Here is a 21,951-nt window from a genome sequence, read left to right as displayed (position 1 = left end):
TGGGTCCCTGCTCCCCTCACCCTGCTAGGAACCCCGGGGGACGGCTGCAGGTGGGGTGGTCAGGGACAGACCGCCCCGTCCTGCCAACCCGCCTCGCCCGGGAGCTGGAACTCTGTGGTTCAGATGGGGGACCTGAAGCCAGGCTCGAGGAGCGGCGGCCATGCCCGCCCCCTGGGGAGCCAAACCCCCCAAACCTGGCTGCGGCCATCACAGTGGCGCCCTGGGGACCCCACCCTAACCCAGAAGGGAGCCGGGCCCTCTTCACCTTCTCCCTCTGCGGCCACCCGCCGCATAGCCCAGCTGGCCACACCTACCCCCGGCCCCAGCTCCAGGACCAGCACGAGGAACTGGGGGTCCCGGCTGCCAGGCGGGGCGAGGTCCCAAGGAGTCACTTCCTGACACCGCAAACCGGAACGCCAGCCAGGCGGGGGGCGACCAAGCGGCTGTCTAGGTAACGGCGGAAAAGGAAGCGCGTCCCTGGCCAATCCCAGTGCCCTCTGCACGGCCACACCTGCTGCCCGGGCTGCCCCGTCTCTCCCGGGCCAGACCTGACAGGGCGGGGCCCGCCCACCACAGGCTGCAGGTCATGGGACAGCGGGTGGGGGCGGGCTCTGCATGCTGCCTGCCAGGCTGGAGTGGCCCCTGGAGTGGCCCCTGGGTGTCCTGCCCTGGAGTGTCATGGCAGTGCCCAAGCTGCCCGTAGTGGCGCACCGGGATCAGTCTGAGGCCCCCAAACACAACACGACACCAAAGGCAGCCCCCCTGCCCCCGCCCCTGGAGGGTCCTGTGCCCTCGGCCGCCGCACACTGGCTTCCCATTCATTTCGACAGCTCCTTGAACCTCGGAACCCCCCGCAGGCGGGGAGCCACCCGATCACAGGGCCTGGAGGCATCAGACCCCACATCTCCACCTACTCCCGGGGGCCACTTCGACCATCACTTAGCTTCCCTGACTCGGTTTCCACGGAGAGCCGGGGCTCATAACTCGTCCCTGGCGGCACAGCGAGGAGGTTTACGGGGACGGCAGATGGTCGGCTCAGAGCTGCCCGACGCAGCTCTGACCGGCTCCGTGAAACTCAGGAAAGGACTTGAATCCCTGGTAGGAATGGAGGGGGAGGCGGGGGGGGGGGGAGGGGGACAGGGAAGGCCAAGTCCTCTTTGCCCTCCTAGGCCTCCCCAGCTCCTGGCGCACGATCAGGGCAAGACAGAAAAGAATGGCCCTGGCCGCCGAGCGCAACAAACACAGAGTGAAACCCCACGGAGGCAGAGGGGGTGGGGGGGCAGCTGGCGTCTTCCGGTTTCTCTTCCCCACACTCGTGTAGCAGAGGGAGGAGAACCCCGGAAAGAACAAGCACGGGCCGTGGGGGGGTCTGCTGTCCCCAGGCATCACTGTCCGTCCCTCAGGGCGCCCTGGTCCCTCAGACCCTGGGCAGCCAGAGCTGCAGCAAGAAATCAGAGGCTGCAGGCCGCCTCTGGGTCAGAGGCCAAAGTTTCCCGGCACAGTGAGCCCCTCCCTGCCAGAGCAAACAGAGCCCCCGGGGCACGGGCCAGCTGCTCCCCAGGGGGCTGGAAGGGGACCCCATCTGCAGCCACAGAGACCGGCCCTCCATCCCTACACGGTCACTGCTCGTCCACAGCGCCCCCCCCAGTCTGCAGCCTCACACTTCGTGGCTCCAGGACGGTTCTGGGTCCAAGGCCGAGTCACTGAGGGGGGAGGCGTGTCTGGGGCCAGCTGACCAAGCACATTCGAGGGAAATGAAGGTCTCCAGGTATGTCCACAGAAGGAGAGTTGGGGATGTGCGTACACGTGAGTCCCGTGGGTGTGCGTGTGAGGGTGTGTGGGAGGGTGCTGGCCCAAGACTCCCATCACACCCTAGCAAGGGAGAAAGGGATCTGCCCGCTGCTGCCACCAGGGGGCGCCGTTGGCCTGCGGGCTCCGGCCACCGCCGGGAGTCACCCCAGATAACCACCAGCACTCAAGGACTTTTCCAGCTGGGGAAGCCCGGCAGCCCCCTAGCCGGGAGCGTGCCAGGAACTTTCACGAAGCCGAGAGAGCCTGGCGGAACTGGTGGGGGGCTGCGGCAGGCTCCGCGGGAGCAGCGCGAGCTGGTCTGGGCGGCTGGCCTTGGCCACAGCCCTCGTTCGCTCCCTGGCAGGCAAGATGCAAGTGGGACAGCGGCCCAGAGACCCAGAGGCCACCTGGGGGACACTGGCCCCTGCTGACGCAGCCGACCTGCCCCTCCCCCGGCCCCCTGGCTGTTAGCTGAAGGCTGCAGGGAGCCCCCAGCACACAGAGCCCCGGAGCTTCCAGGGTTAGCAGCCGGCTGAGCTGGGCTTAGTCTCCTCTCAGGCCCGCAGGAGCTGCCAGGTCTGCAGCCTCGAGGGAGTTAAGACGCCCGAACGTCCCCAGCCCCCAGAGGGAGTGAGCGGAAGGGCCGGTCTGCCCACATTCCAGGCAAATGCCACAACAGCTGCGCCCCTGCTGCCCCCGTGTGTGCATTCCCAGCCCATCCGGAGGTCCAGAGGCTGGCCGCCCCCCTCCAAGCCCCGCAGGAAGGGCGCAGGAAGGGGATGGCCCCGGCTCTGTGCACCTAGGCTCAGGCACTGGACCTGTCACAGAGAGCCGCGGGAAGCCTGGCCCCTTCCCTCCTCCCCACCGGGGCACAGTGTCCTGAACCCAGCTCCTCCTGGCCAGGGCACTGCACCTCCCCGTGTGCAATGCAGCCCACCAGCCGCGGGGGAGAAATCAGCTCAGTGGACCAGGGTGCTCACCCCACACTCCTCCCAGAAACAGAGCGGGCTGGACCCAAAGGGGGCCCGTGGACAACCCTGGCCAGGCTCCTGCTCCCGGCCTTGGCTGCCCCGGCTGCCATCAGGAAACGTCAGGAGAGTCAGAAGCAGACGAGGGGGATGGGGGCTCCCCAGGACCTGGAATAGCCGCAGGCCCAGCCCAGCCCAGGCTCCCAGGCACCGAGCCCCAGGCTTCCAGCCAAGGGAACCTGAGGAGGGGGTGGGGGTCGGCAGCTCCCACCCTCACCCCGTGTTGAGTCTGGGAAGCTCGGTGGGTAACACGCAGGCCTTGCAACCGCACGGACGCCTGAGCACTGAACCGAGAGTAGCCCGAGCACCACCGAGTAAGCCCCCCCAAAACCAACAGAGCTGTACGGGGGACTCGGCACAAGCTCCAGGCGGGCTCTGGAGGGCAGTTTCCTGAGAAGATGGCACAGCAACGCCTCCCCAGGATTCGCCCACACAGGGGCCCACCTGGCTCAGGCGCCACTTCCACAGTCCAGGGTGCCCCCACGCGCTGGGGGGAGCGGGGGACGAGGCGGAGGCTGGCCCTTCCTTAGGAAGGAGCTCTGTGAACAGCAGGAAGGCTCTGGGTGGCCGGCAGGGCAGGAAGGCGTCCCCTCCCCCGCCCGGCCCAGGCCCAGGGGTAATCTAATCCGCAGTGGGGTACTTTTACTTGGTGAGTAACTCCCCAGGAATGGGGAGCTGGGTATATCTATCCTGATAACTGTTCGGGGAGGAGAGACGCAGCTGCCCCACCGCCTAGGACCCTGCGAGGCACTGCCCGGGGACTCCCCCTCCGGCCAACCTGGCCATCGGGGTTCTGGGCGACAGGCTGTCCCCTCTCCCAGAACAAAGTCAGCTGCGCTCTGTGCGCAGTCCAAGCAGCGGGCGAAGGGCAGGGAGATGACAGGAGGGGGGCCCAGGGCCGCACCGGAGCTGCTGGCTGCCCACACAGACATCAGCACCTTCCTGGTGGGTTTTTCTCTGGGGGGCCAGTGGGCAGAGCCGGATGTGTGCCACCCTCCCAGCCCTGCTTTCCAGGTTGCAGGGGGAGCTAACCCTCCTTTGGGGAGGCTGGGCGCACCTCTGGGCTCTCCCGGGTTTGCTACTATCTGAACCCCAGACAGGAGCGGCTCTCCCCAGGACGGAGGAGAAAAACAATCAATAGAGTAGTATCATGTAAATATTTCATAGCCCTGCCTGGGAGGCGGCCCCACGCTCCTCGCTCCGGCACCATGCTCCTCCTCCGGTGCTGACTCAGGAGGAAGTGGGCAGCGGGGCTGACCCACCGGAAACCAGGCGAGAAAAGGTGTCTTCAAAGCCTCCACCGCAGGGCTTCCCACGTGCTGCAGGAGCTGGGGGGGAGGAGCCTGGCTGGCATCCAAGGTCACGGCACAGGAAAGCCGAGATCTGAGAGGACGTAGGAGGAAAGGCCATGCCAGGGCTGCCCTGGAGCTTCAGGGACCCACGGACGGGCCCACATGGGCACCTGGCTTCGGGGTTCCCCTAACGGGAGCAGGAGGTGGGATCCAGCTCCACACCTTTGGGGCCTGGGGGCCCCCAAGCCAGGCCAGCGCGGCCTCCGGGCGGCCCCGCCCCACACACACCACTAGCCAGCTCTCCTCCACCTCTGCCCGGCGCCAGGAGACGGGACTTTGTAAGGTCAAGGCCCCAGCCCCCCCACCCCGCCCGTCCTGCAAACAGATCCTGCCTGGGCTAGGAAGCACCCCAAAAGAGAGCTGGCTGTTCCCTTGCTCCCTGGGTCTTCCCTCGTCTCCCGCCTCACGGCCCGGGCGGGACAGGGCCATCCTGGGCTTCTCCCGGGCGCTCATCTCCATCAGAGGCTCGGAGGGGCTCTGCGGTGAGTCATCTCTGCAGGGACCCACGGAGAGTTCACAAGTTTGTCTGTTCCAGGAACTACGGGAGGCGGGTGGAGTGGCGGTTGCTGCTAGGAGCTCACAGTGGGGCACCCACGCGCAGGGGGACTGACGAGAGACGCCCCCACCCCCACCCCACTGGGCCCACACACTCATGTCCGAATCCTGCAGTTCTCTCAACACCATCCGTCCCCCCGCCAGTTCCTCATGGACTGGTCACCGGGAGGGGGGACGTGGATTCTCTCCCAGAACACCTCCCGCTCTCTTCATCCTGTGACTTGGAGCGGTACCAGAATCCATGCTTGCGTACGCACACACACACACACACACACGAGACACACGCAGATGCAGAAACACAGATGCAAACACACGCACAGACACACATACACGCAGACATACACACAGGTAGACAACACACGCAGAGACACACACAGACACATACATGCAGACACACACAGAAACACACATGTAAACACACAGATGCTGACACACAGAGACGCACACATACACACAGACACACATGCGCAGCTCTGATCACTTGGGCACTTCCAACTTCGGCCCACGCCCTGTGGTGCTCGGGACTGTTCCAGGCTCTGTGCTCAGGAGTGACTGACCCCTGGCAGTGACGGTGGGCCGGGATACAGGGCAAGCCCCACACCCCATACTCTCCCTTTTCACAAAACCCCGTTGTGGGAGGGCCGCAGAGCCCCGGCAGTGCGAGGTGAGAGGCCAAGGGGGCCCCCAGGTGCTGTGACGTGAAAGCCCCCGAGGGAGGTTGACACCCACCGTCCAGGAGCACGCAAGCCAAGAGGGCGCCAAGGTTTGCTCCCTGGTGCGCGAGAAGCCCGAGCATCCGTTCTAAGCAACAGGCGCTGAGTGCAGCACCCGTATCCCGCCAACATCCCGCCGGCCGGCCAGCACCCACGCGAGCGCCGGGGCCACCTCCTACACAGGGACCCCACACAGGGCCACTGGCAGCCCCCCGGCCCCCGGGAGCAGATCTCAGCCTCTGGGCGGCCACTCTGGTCCTGAGCGTCTCAGGCGTGGCCCCGCGTGAGGAGCCCTAACCCAGGAACCCGGAGGGGCCGCCCTGCGCTCTCGTCCCGGGCCTCCAGGACCCCCTCAGGACAAACCCAGAACCCCACTGATGAAGGAGCAAGAACTGGAAGGCACTGCTTGGAGCTCAAGAGTCAAGGGCACGCGCTGCAGCCAAGTGGAACGTGTCCCAGAGTTCTAGAAGGAAGGCGGGGCCCCGGCTGGACCCCCAGTGCTGCTGGGAGTGACCGCACCAGGAATGACCCCAAGCACTGGGCAGGGAGCAGCCACTAAGCACCAGCGGACCCTCCCTCCAACCCCCCCCCCCCCACAAAGAAGTGAAACTGTCCCGTCCGTCCACACCACAGATGGACTGGTGGGGTTGGGAGCCGGGTCGATCACGAGGGCAGGGTGAGCTCGGGGCACAGGGCCACCGCCCCTGGCCAGACTGAAGGCAGCCTGGCCGTGTGGGGTCGTGGGGGGGACAGGGGGGCAGCACCGAAGCCATGCGGGCGCAGCCAGGGCCGTGGCAGATGGAGGGCCTCCCTGGGCGTGCGGAGCCCACAGCACGGGGCCACGCGCGGCGGGCAGCAGTCCTGGGAGCGGGGACAGGCCCGCTGCGGCCAGCTCTCGCCTCCTTGTTGAGCAAACCGCTGACCTCACCGCTCCGTGCCTCGGGCTGGTTCCAAGTCCTCCCTGGAGGACACCCGCTGAGCAGAGGCCGGGCTCCCCCCTCCCTGCCTCCCACCCTCCCTCCCGCACAAGGACAGAGGCAGAGAGACGCTCTCCAGCACCCCCGCCCCCCGCTGCCAGGAAGTCACAGCCACCCGAACCCAGACTCACAAGAGGGGTGCCCACGCACCAGAGGCACCCCCTGATGCTGCAGAGGCCTCTGCTCCTACCCCCGCCCCAGGCCGGGACCCAGCCAAGGGTGGAGGGGCCCAGAGGCAGGGCTGCAGCCAGAGGGAGGGGAGAACAAGACCCCCTGGCTGCTCCAGCTGCCCGTTTTCTAGAGGGCTGAGATGCTTGGGGCTGTCCCGAGAGCAGGTGAGCCCCCACTGGAGGGGGCTGCTGGCATTGCACCCGGGGGCCCTCCTCGGTCCCCGTCCTCCGCCCCAAGTGGGTCCCCCAACCGCTGAAGCCCCAGAGGCAGAAGAGGAGGTTCAAGAATTCAGCCCAGGGCCGGACAGGACAGTGGGTCAGGTGCTTCCCTGGCCTGTGGCCTGCCTGGGTGGGGCCCCAGGCACCCAGAGCCCTGCCGGGAGTGACCCCAGAGTGCAGAGCCAAGGGGAAGCCAGGCACTGCCAGGCATGGGCCAACCCCAACCTGCCCTGCAGAAAGGCGACTTGCTGGCCTCTGCCCCGTGCCCTCTTGGTTTCCTCTTCTTTCCCTCTCCTTCCCTCTGCTTGGCGGGAAGCAGGGAGGGCACACTTGGTGGCCAACCCAGGGATCACCCACAGCAGTGCGGACAGGGTGGGCGTGTGCGCCCGCAGAGAGGTGCCAGAGAGCTACGACGCCTCAGACTCCGCCTGCCGGGCAGTGCTCTGCCACCGAGCCTCATCCTCGGCCAGCCCAGCCCAGCCCTGCTTGCTTGCTTGTTTCTGTTGTTTGTTTTTGGGTCACACCCGGCACTGCACAGGGGTTACTCCTGGCTCTGCATTCAGGAATTACCCCTGGTGGTGCTCGGGGACCCTATAGGATGCTGGGAATCGAACCCGGGTTGGCCTCACGCAAAGCAAACGCCCTACCCGCCGTGCTATGGCTCCAGCCCCCTGCTTTTTATTATTATTATTATTATTATTATTAGGCTGGAGCCATAGCACGGCAGGTAGGGCGTTTGCCTTGCATGCAGCCGACCCGGGTTTGATTCCTCCGTCCCTCTCGAAGAGCCTGGGAAGCTACCGAGAGTATCTCGCCTGCACGGCAAAGCCTGGCAAGCTCCCCGTGACATATTCTATATGGCAAAAAACAGTAACAACAAGTCTCACGATGGAGACGTTACCTGTGCCCACTCGAGTAAATCGATGAACAACAGGACGACAATGCTACAGTGCAGTGCTACTATTATTACTATTTTGCTTTTTAGGCCACACCCGGCAATGCACAGGGGTTCCTCCTGGCTCTGCACTCACGAATTACTCCTGGCGGTGCTCAGGGGACCCTATGGGATGCTGGGAATCGAACCCGGGTCAACCGCGTGCAAGGCAAACGCCCTCCCCACTGTGCTATCGCTCCAGCGCCAGGCGCCCGACCCTGCTTTCTTGACTGTGAGAAAGAGCGAGAAAGAGTCCCAAAGACCAGGCACGCCTCGGGAAGGACAGCGACTGTGGTACTGACCGGCTCTCCCTGCTGTGCGGCCCTGCAGCTACCCCAGAGAAGGTAGCTGCAGGTCCGCACAGCAGGGAGAGCCGGTCAGTACCACGTTCAGTCACCAGGGCTCTGGGGAAGGGGCTGGCAGGAGAGCAGACCCCCCTCCACACACACTCCCCCGCACTCCCGTGACACTCTTATTTCCCAGATCACCACCACCCGGCCTGCCACCTTGACCTCACAAGTTCTGGAAGCCGCCGGCTCAGTTCTGAGCAAGACACAACTCTCCGGGGACCACTTGACAGCTGGTGTCACCGCTGGCTGTCGGCACCTCCCCAGTGAGGGGATGGTTGAGGGAGGGGCCAGTGCACACGCAGAAGCCCCAAGTCTCATCTCAGTCCCTCCCGAGTCCCCCAAGATCGCCAGCCAGGGGCCAGGTGTGACCCCAGGCTTGGGGAGCACAAGGGAAGCGCTTCCAGCTCCAGTGCAGAGGAGGGGAGCCCCACCACCCCCACCACCCCATTTCTCCCTTCCCCTCTGGGAAGTCGGCCTCTTCCTGGCCAGGCCGAGGGCTGCAGCAGCCTTCAGGGCTCTGCAGGGTTGACTGGTCGACCTCAGGGTTGACCAGTTACCAGGAAAGCACCGGAGCACATAGGTGGGAAAGACGGGCTTTTCCTGAGACCGACCCACCGGGGAGCGGGCCGTGTGGGACGACCAGGACAGAGGGGACAGCACGGGAACAGAACCGGCCTGAGACTCCGCACGCCACCGTGAGCAGCCCACCCAGGCAGAGGGCGCGGGGACAGAGGCTGGGAAGAGGCAGAACCCCGAGGGAGAACGGCTGCATGTATTTAGTCTGTTTGGAGCCGTCCCTGGCGGGGCTCCGGGGGGCCAGGCAGGCCGGGGAGTGAACCTGGGGCTCCTGCGTGCGGAACGACAGCCCCTAGAACATCTCCGGGACCCTGGGGAAGGGCCCGGCGAGGAGCAAGGAGGAGGAGGAGGAGGCCGGAGACGGCTGCAGGCTTGGCCAGACGTGGAGGGCTGCCTCCTCCAGTCTGCAGATTCCAGTTGTAACAGAGACCTTGCCGGGAGGCACGTGGCAGCCGCCAGGACCCCCCAGCGCTGTCGGGCCACACGGGGCCAGGCACACACCACACCTGAGCTTGGCCACTTGGACACATTCCTGGCGCTCCTCAGGTTTGGGTTTTTTTCTCCTTTTGGGCGTGGGGGGGAGGGGGGCCACACAGTGCCAGGGCTCAAACCCAAGGTGCCCACATGCAAAAGCACAAGTTCCCAGCCCTGAGATGCTCCCCGGCTCCAGGCCTGGGCTATTCTGTTGCAGGAGATCCCAGCTTCCCCCTGCACAGCCGGCAGCCCACCCCCAGCCCACGGTGTCCCCCAGGAAGCCCCCTGTGCAGAGTCCCCCGGAGCACGCCCACAGGGTGTCTGGAAGCTGGCCTGAACGGTGGCAAGGGTCTTCTGACGCACACAGGGCTCCCAGGGAGGGACAGGGTGACATTCCCGTGGGCCGCTCCTGCCCCCAGGACCCCCACAGCCGTGTTGGGCGAGAGATGGGCTGGCGGGCAGGGAAGTGTGCCGAGTGCGGATGCTCGGAGCGGCGGGGGCAGCTGGCCAGCACCAGCAAGGGCGGAGCCCCCTCGTTCCACACTCCTGGTGCCCACCCTGCCCTGTGGGGGGCCGGGGGGAGGGAAGCGGGGGGCTCAGCGTCCCGAGAAGGGATGCGGACCCCAGTGCTTCCGCTCCCAAGTGGCCAGGCCGAAGCTCAGGGAGCCCCAGGGCTAACCAGACAACCTCTGACGGGGACTGGGAGTGCCCACTGGGGCTGTCCCCATCCCATCCCATTCCACCCTGATGTCCACACAGGAAATGATCAAAAAGGAAGTGGTCAAGCTGGCCAACCCCACCCGCTCCTGCCCTTCTGACCCCGCTCATTTCTCCTTTTAAAAGTGGAAGTTGAGAGGCTGGAGCAATAACACAGCAGGGAGGGCGTTTGCCTTGCACACAGCCAACCCAGGTTCGATTCCCAGCATCCCATAGGGTCCCCCGAGCACTGCCAGGGGTGATTCCTGAGTGCATGAGCCAGGAGTAACCCCTGTGCAACGCCGGGTGTGACCTAAAAAAGCAAAAAAAAGAAGCAGAAGTTCAGGGGTTCAGAGAGCCAGCTCGGGGGTGATGACGCTTATCTTGCATACGGCTGACTCTGGTGTCATCTCCAGCACTGCATGGCCCTGCTGCATGGTCACCAGGAGTGACCCTTGAACACAGCCAGGAGCAGCCCTGAGCACGGCTGGGTGTGACCCCGAATTAAAAAAATACACGAGGGGCCGGAGTGATAGCACAGCAGGTAGGGCGACTGGGTTTGATTCCCAGCATCCCATAGGGTCCCCTGACCCCCGCCAGAAGTAATTCCTGAGTGTGGAGCCAGGAGGAACCCCTGTGCATCGCCGGGTGTGGCCCAAAAAGAAAAAAACAGAAAGAAACAAATGAAAGTGGGCATCTTCAGCTTCCTGGGGAGACAGCTCAGGGGGCTGGCAGGCATCGATCCCTGGCGCTGCCAGGTGTGCTCCCAAGCACAAAGAGAAAGGGGTGGGTGCTGGAGCGGCAGTGCAGTCGGTAGGGCGCTCGCCTTGCACGTGGCCAACCTGGGCTGGATCCCCAGAACCACACAGGTCCTCCAGGCTCTGCCAGGAGTGATCTCTGAGCACAGAGACAGGAGTCAGCCCTGAGCACCACTGAGAGTGGCCCAAAAACAGAACACCAAAGAAAGTGAAAGTTGTTGGGCCAAACTGTGGCATCCTTGGGGCCAAGCGACGGTACAATGAGAAAGACACTTGCCCTGCATGTGTCCAACCCGGGTTCGATTCCCAGCATCCCGTCTAGTCCCCAGAGCACCACCGGGAGTGATTCCTACCTGCAGAGCCTGGAGTCAGCCCAGAGCACCGCTGGGTGTTGTAACATAAATAACCAAACAAACGGTGGTATTTGGAGACAGCCCAGTGGGTGGGCCCGAGGCTGACCCGGGCTCAATCTCCGGCATCCCACACAGTCCCGAGCACAGCCAGGAGTGACTCCTGTGCAGAGCCAGGCTTAACCCCTGTCTAGGGCCAGGTGCGACCTAAAAAACAAACAAAAAACCTCTGACATCTTCTTTGGACTCAGTCCCGGGAGGCGGCGACACTCTTTGAGCAAAGGGTGCGCCTGGGTGGGTGCACCCCAATTACCGCCCCACACAGAGCTGGGGGGGCGGAGCTGGGCCAAGTCACATCAAACCTCACTGTGGACAAAGACCCCTGTTTTCACCTGAGCCTCTCAGGACAAATTTCAAAACCGGGGCCCAGAGGCCAAGGCAGCCTCCCGCGGAGCCCAGGTCCTCTGAGGGAAAGTCCCAGGGGCCGGCAGTGCCACCCTGCCCGCCAGTGTGGCGAAGGGATCAAGTGTCCGTGGCTGAAGGCGGAAGTGCCAGTGGCCAGGGGCAGGGGCAGCTGCCGTGGGGTCGACGCAGCCTGCTCCCTGCGTCCCTGGTTCCCGGCCGTCCGCATGCCCACCGATCTGTGTTGGTGAACAGGAGCCCTCGGAGGCTGAGAGCCAGGGGCTGCGGTGGCAGATCACGGGCACAGACGCCCTCCAGCAACGCAGTGCCAGGGGCTGCAGGACAGGGGGAAGGAAAACTAAGGGGTCAGCACAGGACGCAGCAGAGGGCATGAGCCCACAGCCGGCAGGCTGGGCCCCTTCACCCCCCCCAGCTGCCGGTGCTCTTGATGGGCTCTGAGCTGCTCTTGGGAAACTGAGGTTTCACTGCACAGCCGGGCCAGCGGCTACAGCAGAGCTTCCGGAAACACTCCCGGCCTCTTGGAACTGAAGAAATGCAGCCCCGGGGGCCCGAGAGAGAGACGCATGGGTAAGGCGCTCAGGGGTCCATCCTGCACCATCCGCGATCCCCACGTCCCGCCGTCGCCCTCAGACTCACAACGCGGCTGGTTGGGCCTGATTTCTGGATGTGCAGCAGTCAGGAATCTTCTACCATCACCCCGTGTCCCACACCCCTCCCCACATTCCGGGTCGGCAAGGGGCCTCCCCCCAACTCTCCCCAAGCCTGGTACCTGCCAGTCCTCCAGAGCCCGTCTGCAGCCCCAGGAGAACGGCTGGGGGCTAGTGCTGGCACTCCGCTCCCTTCGCTGGCACCCCCACGAGATACTGAGCCTGGACCCACATGCAGGCGACAGCAGGTGGCAATCGGCTGAGCAGCGGCCCCGCCCATCCCGGAGACCACTCGTCCCACCTGTGCAGGTGGGGGGGGGCACCCTGCGCACGCGCACAGCTGTCCCTGCACTAGACCGGACAGATGTACGGACGGATGTACGGGCTTTGCCAACGACACAATGTTGGCTACGAAGCTGAGCGGCTTGTGCAAGACACAGCCAAAATTCCACTCTCCCTTCCCCTGGCTTCAAAGTCATCCCCAAGTTCAAAGGGTCGCTACACGGGGACCCCCAGAGGCCCCTGTGCCCGGGTGGGGCGGGGGAGGGGCACTGGGCACTCAAGAGGCCAAGGAGAGATGGGCGCCGCAGTCCAGTCCAAAGATCACCTTCCTGGGGGCCAGTCACACGGCAGTGGGGAAGGCATTGCCCTGCACACAGCCGAGCTGGATTCGATCTCTGGCATCCCCATATGGCCCCAAGGGAGTGATCCCTGAGCACAGAGCCAGGAGAAAACCTTGAACACGCTCACCCTACCCCATGAAAGACCACCCTCCCGACCCCCACAGTGCCATCAGCACTCAACAATGCAAGCTTGGAGGAAGGGATCCTGGGGGGCTGGGGTGGGGGTGTCCTTGCTCCCACTGCCCCATCTGAGGTCCTACCCAGAAGGTTCTGCCATGGAGGCAGCATGGACCTGGGCAGCCCCGGAGGTCATCAGTGCTCCACAGGACATGCACTCCAGCCGCCCACTCCTCCCACAAACTCAGTGGCGCTCCCCAAGCCCGGGGCAAAAGGGACCCTCAAGTCCTGCCCATGGCAAGAGGCAGCGAGTCCCACCAGAAAGGAGCTTAAGCCAGGTCACTGGGCCACCGCAAGGCAGGCGCAGAGCCCGAGAGACGGCTTGCCGGGCTGGAGCACAGGCTCTGCGTGCAGGGGCCCCGGGTCCAAGGCAGCATCTCGGGGACCTGAGCCCTGTCAGGAGCAGCCCCTGAGTGCCGTCAGTGGGGCCAAACAGACACAGAGAAGCCGTGTGTGTGTGCCCAGCAGCGTGACTCCAGGGAGGTCATGTCCCCTGCACCACGTAACTCAGCTCACTCCGGTGTCCGTGTGTGTGTGTGTGTGTGTGTGCGTGTGTGTGTGTTGGCAGTGGGGGATTTGATGCTCAGGCGCTGTTCCTCAGTGCTCAGGAGTGGCCCCTGGCGGTGTTGAGGGAGAAACCACATGCAGTGGCAGGACTCGAACCAGGGTTGACTGCATGGAAAGCAAAAGCCTGTAACACCTGGACTATCTCTCCAGCCCTCGTCTGGGCTCCTGGGAAGACCAAGTCTGGTGCCTACAGCATCACCTCTGCCTCAGTCCCACCTGCTGGAAACTTCTGGAATTGGCCCCCAGGCACCGCAACCCTTTCCAGCGAAGGCAGAGCAGGCACCAGTCTGATGGCGGCACCAGGGGGGACCCCGAAGCTGCTCAGTACCTCTGTGCCGGGCACAGAGAGACAAGGACACGGGGTCCATGCCCAGGAGGCCCCACCTGGGAGGACCGAGCCATCATCAAGGCCCCCGGGGAAGGGAAGGAGCTCCCGGCCGCGGAAGCATGGGCAGACAGGGGGCCGAGCGGGGATGAAAAAGCCCAGCCTGGTGGACAAGAAGCGAGGGCCGGCTGCGAAGTCTGGACTCACACGGGCAAGCCTCGGAGGGCTGCGGGGCTGCGGGCAGGGCCGGCAGGACCAGGCTTGCGGGTCGGCTGGCACAGGGTGGGGCAGGGACGCGGGGGAGGCTCGCCCAGGGAGAGGGCAAGAGGAGCGCTGCTCTACATAAATCTAGGTTGGGAGCAACAAGACCTGGTAATTGCACGGCTGGTGGCTCGGGAGAGACGGGAAGGCGTGCAGGATGCCGCCCCCGTCTGCTTCCCGGGAGGACCGGGAGGACAACGCAGCCACCAGAGAAGGAGTGGGACGAGGGCCAGCGTCCAGGACAGGCAGAGCCTCGGGGACCCCCCACACCGGGGCCCACGGGCCTGTCCTGGCCACGGGCCAAGTGCCTATGGATCTCCCCGGGGGCCAGGAGGCGGCGGTGAGGCAGGTGTTCACCGTGGGGCTCGCGGGCTCCCCAAGTCCAGCGCTCCCCTGCGGAAATCCAGAGGCGCGTGCTCCATCCCGACTGCCCATTCCGGGGGAGCGGGGGAGCGTGTGATCACCGGAACCAGGTCCTTCCTGCCGCTGGGGCCCTGGGCTCCCCCGCAGGGTGCAACCTGGGCCCCAAACTGTGGAAATACCCTTCAGAACCCGCCCACTCCGGCCGACTCTGGGCAGAGCTGGCTGGTGTGGCTCAGGAGGCTCACAGAGGCCCAGAGGCCAGCACCCTCCCAGTGGCCAAGCCAAGGCCACCCCATGGTCACTCCACTGAGGATGCAAAGGCCAGCAAGCAGCAGAGGCTGAGGCGAGTTAGGGTAGTTGTGTTCTGGGGGGTCACACCTGGCGATGCTCAGGGGTCACTCCTGGCTCTGCACTAAGGGATTACTCCTGGCGGTGCTTGGGGGACCGTATGGGATGCCGGGGATCGAACCCGGGTCGGCTGTGTGCAAGGCAAATGCCCTCTCCACTGTGCTATCACTCCAGCTCCCTAAAGCAGGTTTTCTTAAAGGTCTCACGAGGACCCAGGTGTCAAATCAACTGCCAAAGAGTGTGCACACACAGGCACAGGCACCCTCCTCCCTGCAGACCTGGCATGTGGCGCTCCCGCTCCCCTGAGGCCCGTCCAAGCTTCAGCAGACCCATCCTCACGACACACGGGTCACTCCCTCCTCTGTGCCGTGCGAATGGAAAGCATCTACCTCGGGCACAGGGCGTGAGGCCCAGAGGGCAGACGCGCTGCCCGCGGGGGGCCCCCGCTGTGATCCCCAGCACTGCAGGGGCCCCTGAGCGGCACCAGCCTCGGGCCAGCGCTGAACTGCCAGTCCAGCTCTCTGCGCATTGCTGGCAGCGGCCCCTGGGCCCCTGCGCCCCTCTGCACCACTTGGGGGACCCCCCTCTGGGAAGCCTGCCCTGACAACGTTCCCTGCCCTCTCCGTTGAATCCCCAGAACACATCAAACCGGTGTAAACAGGGTGCCTAAGTGCCCGTGTCCCACCAGCCCGGGACAGCGTCACGAGGGGAAGGAAATGTGCCGTGAACCACCTTGACCTCCTCACACCAAGCCAAGCCACAAAGGACGGACACACACGTGCTTGCTGCCAAACCCCACCAGGACTCGCTGCCACACACACCCGCCAGGACTCGCTGCCACACACACACACACACTTGCACTGCCTCCAAGCCTGGCACCAAGCAGGATGCGGGGAGGGACACCTCAGTGAGCGCAGCCTGGGCACCCCACGCCACTCTCCAGGAGGGCCCCTCGCCTGTGACCACACTGCCGCCCGCTCCCCACCACCGGCAGATGAACGCTCAGGGCCAAAGAGAGAGCTCAGTGGGCAGGGCACCCGGGTCGAATCCCCGGCACCCCGCAGAGTCCCTTGATCCTTGTCAGAAGTGGTCCCCAAGCACAGAGCCAGGAGTAAGCTCTGAACACCGCCAGGTGTGGCCCTAAACACCAACCACACACAGCCCAGGAGTCCGGGTCTGATGCCCAGCACCACCCGGTGCCCCCAATACCCCTAGGAGCTTAGCCCCCACATGCAGCCGATGTGGGCCCCAAATCAAGAAGACAAAAGAAAATGGAACCGGGGTGACCGTATAGCGGGTAGGGCTCTTGCCCTCAAATGGTCAACCTGGGATCAATCCCCAGAATCCCGCACGGACCCCTGAGCACCTCTAGGAGTGAGTCCACAGTGTAAGAAAAAAGAGAGAAGAAAATTAATCAGGTCCTTGGGCCACCCAAGCACCCCGGGGGTGGCCCGAGGAAGAAAAGACAAAGGAACGCAAAGCGGTACTGGACGCTAACCTCACGTGGCCGCCCGGCTTCCTGGAGGGAGTAAAGGGCACTCGCTGGCCAGGTGGGCTCCTGGCGGGGAAGGGAACAAACCCGGCAGCCAGGACTTGGGACTGAGGGACACTTTTCCTTGGCCCTAAGTGTGTGTGGGGGGGGAGTCAAGAGGAGACATTCCTAAGGAAGACCCAGAAGGAACGAGGGGCGAGCAGCCCCAAAGTCCAGGGGTGTCCAGTGAGCCCATCGCGCCCTTCCCCGGCCCGGGCAGACGTGCGCGGGAACAGGGCGGCCTGTCTGAGGCAGCACCACTGGAATGTGTTAGCAACACCAGCAGCCCTGGGCTCTGCAGGCTGATAGCATCATTGATTATCTCCTCGGAGCCAAGATGAGAGCAACCACAAGGCATGCACAGGAGATTAGCTGCTGGGGCAGCCCTGGCCAGGGACAGGAGGAGAAAGATAAGTTTTTGGAAGAGAAACTGAAAGGGAGAGGAGGGGGGAGAAAGTAGTTCTGCAAACACTTGGGGTCATTTCTTTAAAGGGCCAGAATTCTGAGAAGTCCACTTATGGGGAACTGGCTGGAGAAGACAAACGGTGGAGGAAGGTGAGGGAATTTCAAAACACGCAGCTGCGATAAAAAAACATATGATGGGGGGGCTGGAGCAATAGCACAGCAGGTAGGGCGTTTGCCTTGCATGCAGCCGACCCGGGTTCAATTCCCAGCATCCCATGTGGTCCCCTGAGCACCGCCAGGGGTGATTCCTGAGTGCAGAACCAGAAGTGACCCCTGTGCATTGCCGGATATGACCCAAAAAGCAAAAAAAAAAAAAAAAAAACCATTATGGGGCTGGAGAGATAGTACAGCAGGGAGGGTACCTTGCACACAGTGACCTGGGTTCAATCCCCGGCAACCCGTAGGGTCCCCCAAGCACCGCCAGGAGTAATTCCTGAGTGCACAGGCAGGAGGAACGCCTGAGCATCGCTGGGTGTCATCCAAAAACTAGAAACAAATACAATATGCATGATGACAGTGATGCCAGGAATACGAAGGGGGAACAGAGAGAGGCTTATATCACATCACATACAAAAATGGCATGATTTGACATGACAGTGCTGAGACAGTTGAATTTGGAAGCCACACAGCCAGTACCAAGATGGGAAACCGTTAAAGACGCTTCACAATAAACAGGTCGCAGATGCCATGGCTGTCCTGATAAGCCACTACAGCTCTCCCCTCCAGGAATCATCCCCATGATGCTGACATGAGAAATCACCTAGTGACCATTACTCAGAATGAGTCCCAATCTGACTGCGGTTAAGTCAACGGCAGAGATAAAATGGAATCCTAAAAATATTCAATTAATCCAAAGAATGTGCCGGAGTGATAATAGGATGACAGGTACAGGACACTTGCCTTGCACGCAGAGAACCCTTGATGGTCCCCCGAGCACCACCAGGAGTGAACCCTGCGTACCGAGTCAGGCGCAAGACCTGAGCACGGCCAGGTGTAGCCCAAAAGTAACCAACAACACACACACACACACACACACACACACACACACACACAGGAAAAGAAGACAGAAAAACAGATGGGATAAAAGAAAAGCAAATGGCACAGTGGTAGACTGAATATTCAATCATACCAATAAGTACTTTAAATGGAAGAAACTGTCTATAAACTGTCTAATTAAAAAACTCAGATTGTCGGATGAGAGAAAAAATAAGCTTCAGGAGTCAAGACATGCAGCGGAGCCTGTTTTGATCCCCAGCACCGCGTAAGGCGCCTGCCTTATGAGCACTGCCCGGAGTTATCCCTGAGCACGGAGCAAACCCTGAGCACCAGTGTGGCCCCAAAAAACAAAAATAAATAATAATAATAATAATATTCGGGCCAGAGGGTGGTAGTACCAGAGGTAAAGTCCCTCACATGCGGCCAAACCCGGATCAGTGTCCAGTACTGCATAAGGTCCCAAGTGGTGGCAGGCAACTCCCGAGCACAGAACCAGGAACAGCCTCTGAGCATGGCTGCGTGTGGCCCAAAAACAAAACAACAACAAAACAAACACTGTCCTCACTTGTTCACTGATTTGCTCGGGCAGGCCCAGTAACATCTCCATTTTGAGACTTGTGTTACTGCGTTTGGTATATTGAATACGTCACGGGGAGCTTGCCAGGCTCTGCCGTGCGGGCGAGATACTCTCGGTAGCTTGCCGGGCTCTCCAAGAGGGGCAAACCAATAGCACAGTGGGAGGGCGTTTGCCTTGCGCACAGCCAGCCCGGCCAAGCTGGGCCCAAAAACAAACTCAAAAAAATTTCATAGGAGCTGGAGCGACAGCACAGCGGGTAGGGCGTTTGCCTTGCATGCGGCCGACCCAGGTTCGATTCCCAGCATCCCATATGGTCCCCCAAGCACCACCAGGAGTAATTCCTGAGTGCATGAGCCAGGAATAACCCCTGTGCATCACTGGGTGTGACCCAAAAAGCAAAAAAAAAAAAAAAAAAAAAAAAAAATCAATAACGAAAACGAACTGTGCTCCCGTTATTCATCAATTTACTCAAGCAGGCCCAGTAACGTCTCCATCTTGAGACTTGCTGTTACTGTTTTTGGCATATTGAATACATTACGGGGAGCTTGTCAGGCTTTGCCGTGCAGGGGAGATACTCTCGGTAGCTTGCCGGGCTCTTCGAGAGGGGCGGAGGAATCGAACCCGGCTTGGCCGGGCTGGCAAGACAAACGCCCTACCGCTGTGCTATCGCTCCAGCCCTTCAATAAAGAAATGTTTTAAATATACAGATGGGGGCCGGAGAGATGGGGCAGTGGGTAGTACAGTGGGTATGGCGCTTGCTTTGAGTGTCACTGACCCAGATTCGATCCCCAGCACGCCCTATGGCCAGGAGTGATTCCTGGGGTGCAGTCAGGAGTAACCCTTGAGCATCTCAAGGTGTGGACCATCCGCCCAAAAATTACACACACACACACACACACACACACACACATAAAAACAGAGACGGATCCATTCTATACATACCAGCGTGATATATATACAATGATAGAGCAAAAAACATGCCATATAAATACTACCACCAAGTGGGGTAGTTCCACGACTATCAGGCAAAGCATGTCTACAATGTATTAGCAGAGATAAAGCAGGTATTTTATGAGGAGGGAAAGTTTATTTCATCACAAGCACCTAACAGCCCTAACGCACATGCGTGTGCCTGATAACAGCTTCAAACTGGACAAGGCAAACACCGACAGACTCCGGGCAAAGGAAACGGATGCAAAGCTAAAGCTGCAGGCTTGGCCTTAGAGAAAGCTCGTTGATGGGAAGAAGCCCTTCAAGACAAAGCCGGAAAATAAAAGCAACAAACTCCGGGGGCAGAGCAGCAGGCCAGAGGGCGCAGGGCTGGGTATCTTTTGTTTTTGTTTTTGTTTTTGGATTTTGGGGTCATACCCCAGCTATGATCAGGGGTGACTCCTGGTCTGCATTCAGGAATTAGCCATGGCGGTGCTCAGGAGACCAAATGGGATGCTGGGAATCGAACCCAGGTCGGCCGCGTGCAAGGCAAACGCCCTCCCCGCTGAGCTATCGCTCCAGCCCAGGGCCCGGGTTGAGGAACAGGAGGCCCCAACACTAGCCCGACTTCTCACAGAAACGAGCACAGAGGCAGTGGGTGATGGACCTGTGGGCCTGGGGGCTGAAGAAACGATACTGTGGGGAGGGTGCTTGCTTCGCCTGGGATCAAGGCCACTTCGATCCCCAGCACTGCATATGGTCCCTTCAGCACCACCAGGAGCGACCCTGAGCACAGAGTCACGAGCAAGCCGGGGTGTACTTACAAAGTACAAATTACTTACATAAGTAATCAAATAAATACTGGACTCGGAATATGAACAGTATCACTGACAACAGCCAGTATACAGGCACACAGTGGAATATTATTTGGCCCATTAAAAAGGTAAAGCCAGGGCTGGAGTGATAGCACAGAGGGTAGGGTGTTTGCCTTGCACGCGGCTGACCTGGGTTCGATTCCCAGCATCCCCTAGGGTCCCCGCCAGGAGTGATTCTTGAGTGCAAAGTCAGGAGTAACCCCTGAGCATTGCCAGGTGTGACCCAAAAAGCAAAAAATAAACAAATAAAAATAAACAAATTTATGCAAAAGTAACTAATGATGTTGAATGCAAAGTGACAGGAGGAAGGTTCCCTGGGGGGAAAGAGGGCCTCCCATTCCAGTCTCAAGGAGGAACCGAGACATTCCCTCCAAGGGGCTGCCAAGAGGCAACGGCACCCACCTGCCCTGGGTCGCGGGGCCCCAGGCAAGTGCTTTCTGCTCTGAGGGCCTTTGTGGTCCCCTAGAAAAACAGACGGACGGAGGGACCCTCTTTAATGATTCACAGATGTTTTCATATTTTTCTTTCCAAAAAGTATTGGGGGCGGGGGGGTTGGCCTTGGGCCACAACCGGCTGTGTTCAGGGCTCGCCCTTGGCTGGTGGGGCTTGGGGGACCACACGGAGTGCTGGGAATGGAACGGGGTCATCCTGTGCAAAGCACGCGCCTTACCTCCCGCACTACCTCTCTGGCCCTCTCAAAAAAATCTCAAAAGCCGTAAGGGCCCCTGACCACAGAGGGGGACAGCCAGGGCTCCCTCTCACCCTGGAGGCTGAAGGGTCTGAGAAAGACAGAATGAGGGGCCGAAGCGATAGCACAGCGGGGAGGGCGTTTGCCTTGCACGCGGCCAACCCGGGTTTGATTCCCAGCATTCCATTAGGTCCCCTGAGCACTGCCAGGAGTAACCGCTGAGCATTGCCAGGTGTGACCCAAAAAGCAAGAAAAAAAAAAAGACAGAATGAGCCCCAGAAGCCCAGTCTGGGGAGCAGTGACCACACACACACACACACAGAACCTGTGGACAGAAAGAATCCCAAGCAGAAGAAACGTGGAGAAGATGAGGCCAGGCGAGGGCCGCCGGGGACAGACGGAGCCTCCCAGGGTAGGCGGCCGTGACACCCCCAAGCCCAGGCCCCTGGCCGAGGTCAGGCAGGCCACAGCTGTATCCAGGTCAGCGATCCTGCTGCCCTGGAGGCGCAAACAGGATGTCCTAAAGCAGATGACCACAAGCAAGCACAGGAAGTCACGCCATGTCGCCTTCAGGGGACGCGGGGCCTCTCCCCCAGCTTCGGTCTGCAGGGGCAGCCTAAGGCAGGAGGACATCAAGACCGACAGCACAGCGGGGAGGGAGCCGGCCCTTCCTTGCTGAACCCCATCTGGCATTCCATCTGCTTCCCAAGCCCCACCAGGAGTGACCCCGAGCCAGGAGTGACCCCCGAGCACAGAGCCAGGAGTAAGCCCTGAGACCACTGGGTATGATCCCCCCACAACCCCCCCTCAAAAAAAATGTGACACTGCAGCAGGGAAGGAGTTCACCTTGTACAGGGCCAAGCCCGGGTCAATTCCAGCACCACCGACAGTCTCCTGAGCATGGCCTGAAGTAACATCGGAGCACAGAGCCAGGCATACAAGCCTCGAGTACAGCCGGGTAGCCAAATCAAGTGCTGACCATGTGTGCAGGACCCAGGAGATAGGCCCTGTGAGGGAGGAGCTGCGGGAGAAGGGGGCCTTGGCCATCCCAACAGTCAGCGTGCCCCGAGGCTAACCAAGAGGCAGGCAAGGACACCCCCAGGGACAGAGGAGAGGGCTCAGAGGGTTGAGGCACCCCCTGGCACTCACAGGGCCCCAGGTGTGGTCCCTGGCACTTCATGGCCTTCCCAGGACCACGGGGGGTAGCCCTGG

The 21,951-nt window shown here is 61.8% G+C and overlaps 1 protein-coding gene across 3 annotated transcripts in view; it reads right to left on the bottom strand.

The window, feature by feature from the left end:
* Window positions 1–21,951, bottom strand: part of PXN (paxillin) — a 43,615-nt gene that overhangs the window by 10,015 nt on the left and 11,649 nt on the right. The gene's annotated exons all lie outside the window — the stretch shown is intronic.

The sequence above is a fragment of the Sorex fumeus genome, unplaced genomic scaffold, assembly GCF_029834395.1.
Source record: "Sorex fumeus unplaced genomic scaffold, SorFum_2.1 ptg000083l, whole genome shotgun sequence".
In the NCBI taxonomy this organism is placed as follows: domain Eukaryota; kingdom Metazoa; phylum Chordata; class Mammalia; order Eulipotyphla; family Soricidae; genus Sorex; species Sorex fumeus.
The sequence above is the reverse complement of the archived record's forward strand: the minus strand, read 5'-3'. Positions and strand labels throughout refer to the sequence as shown.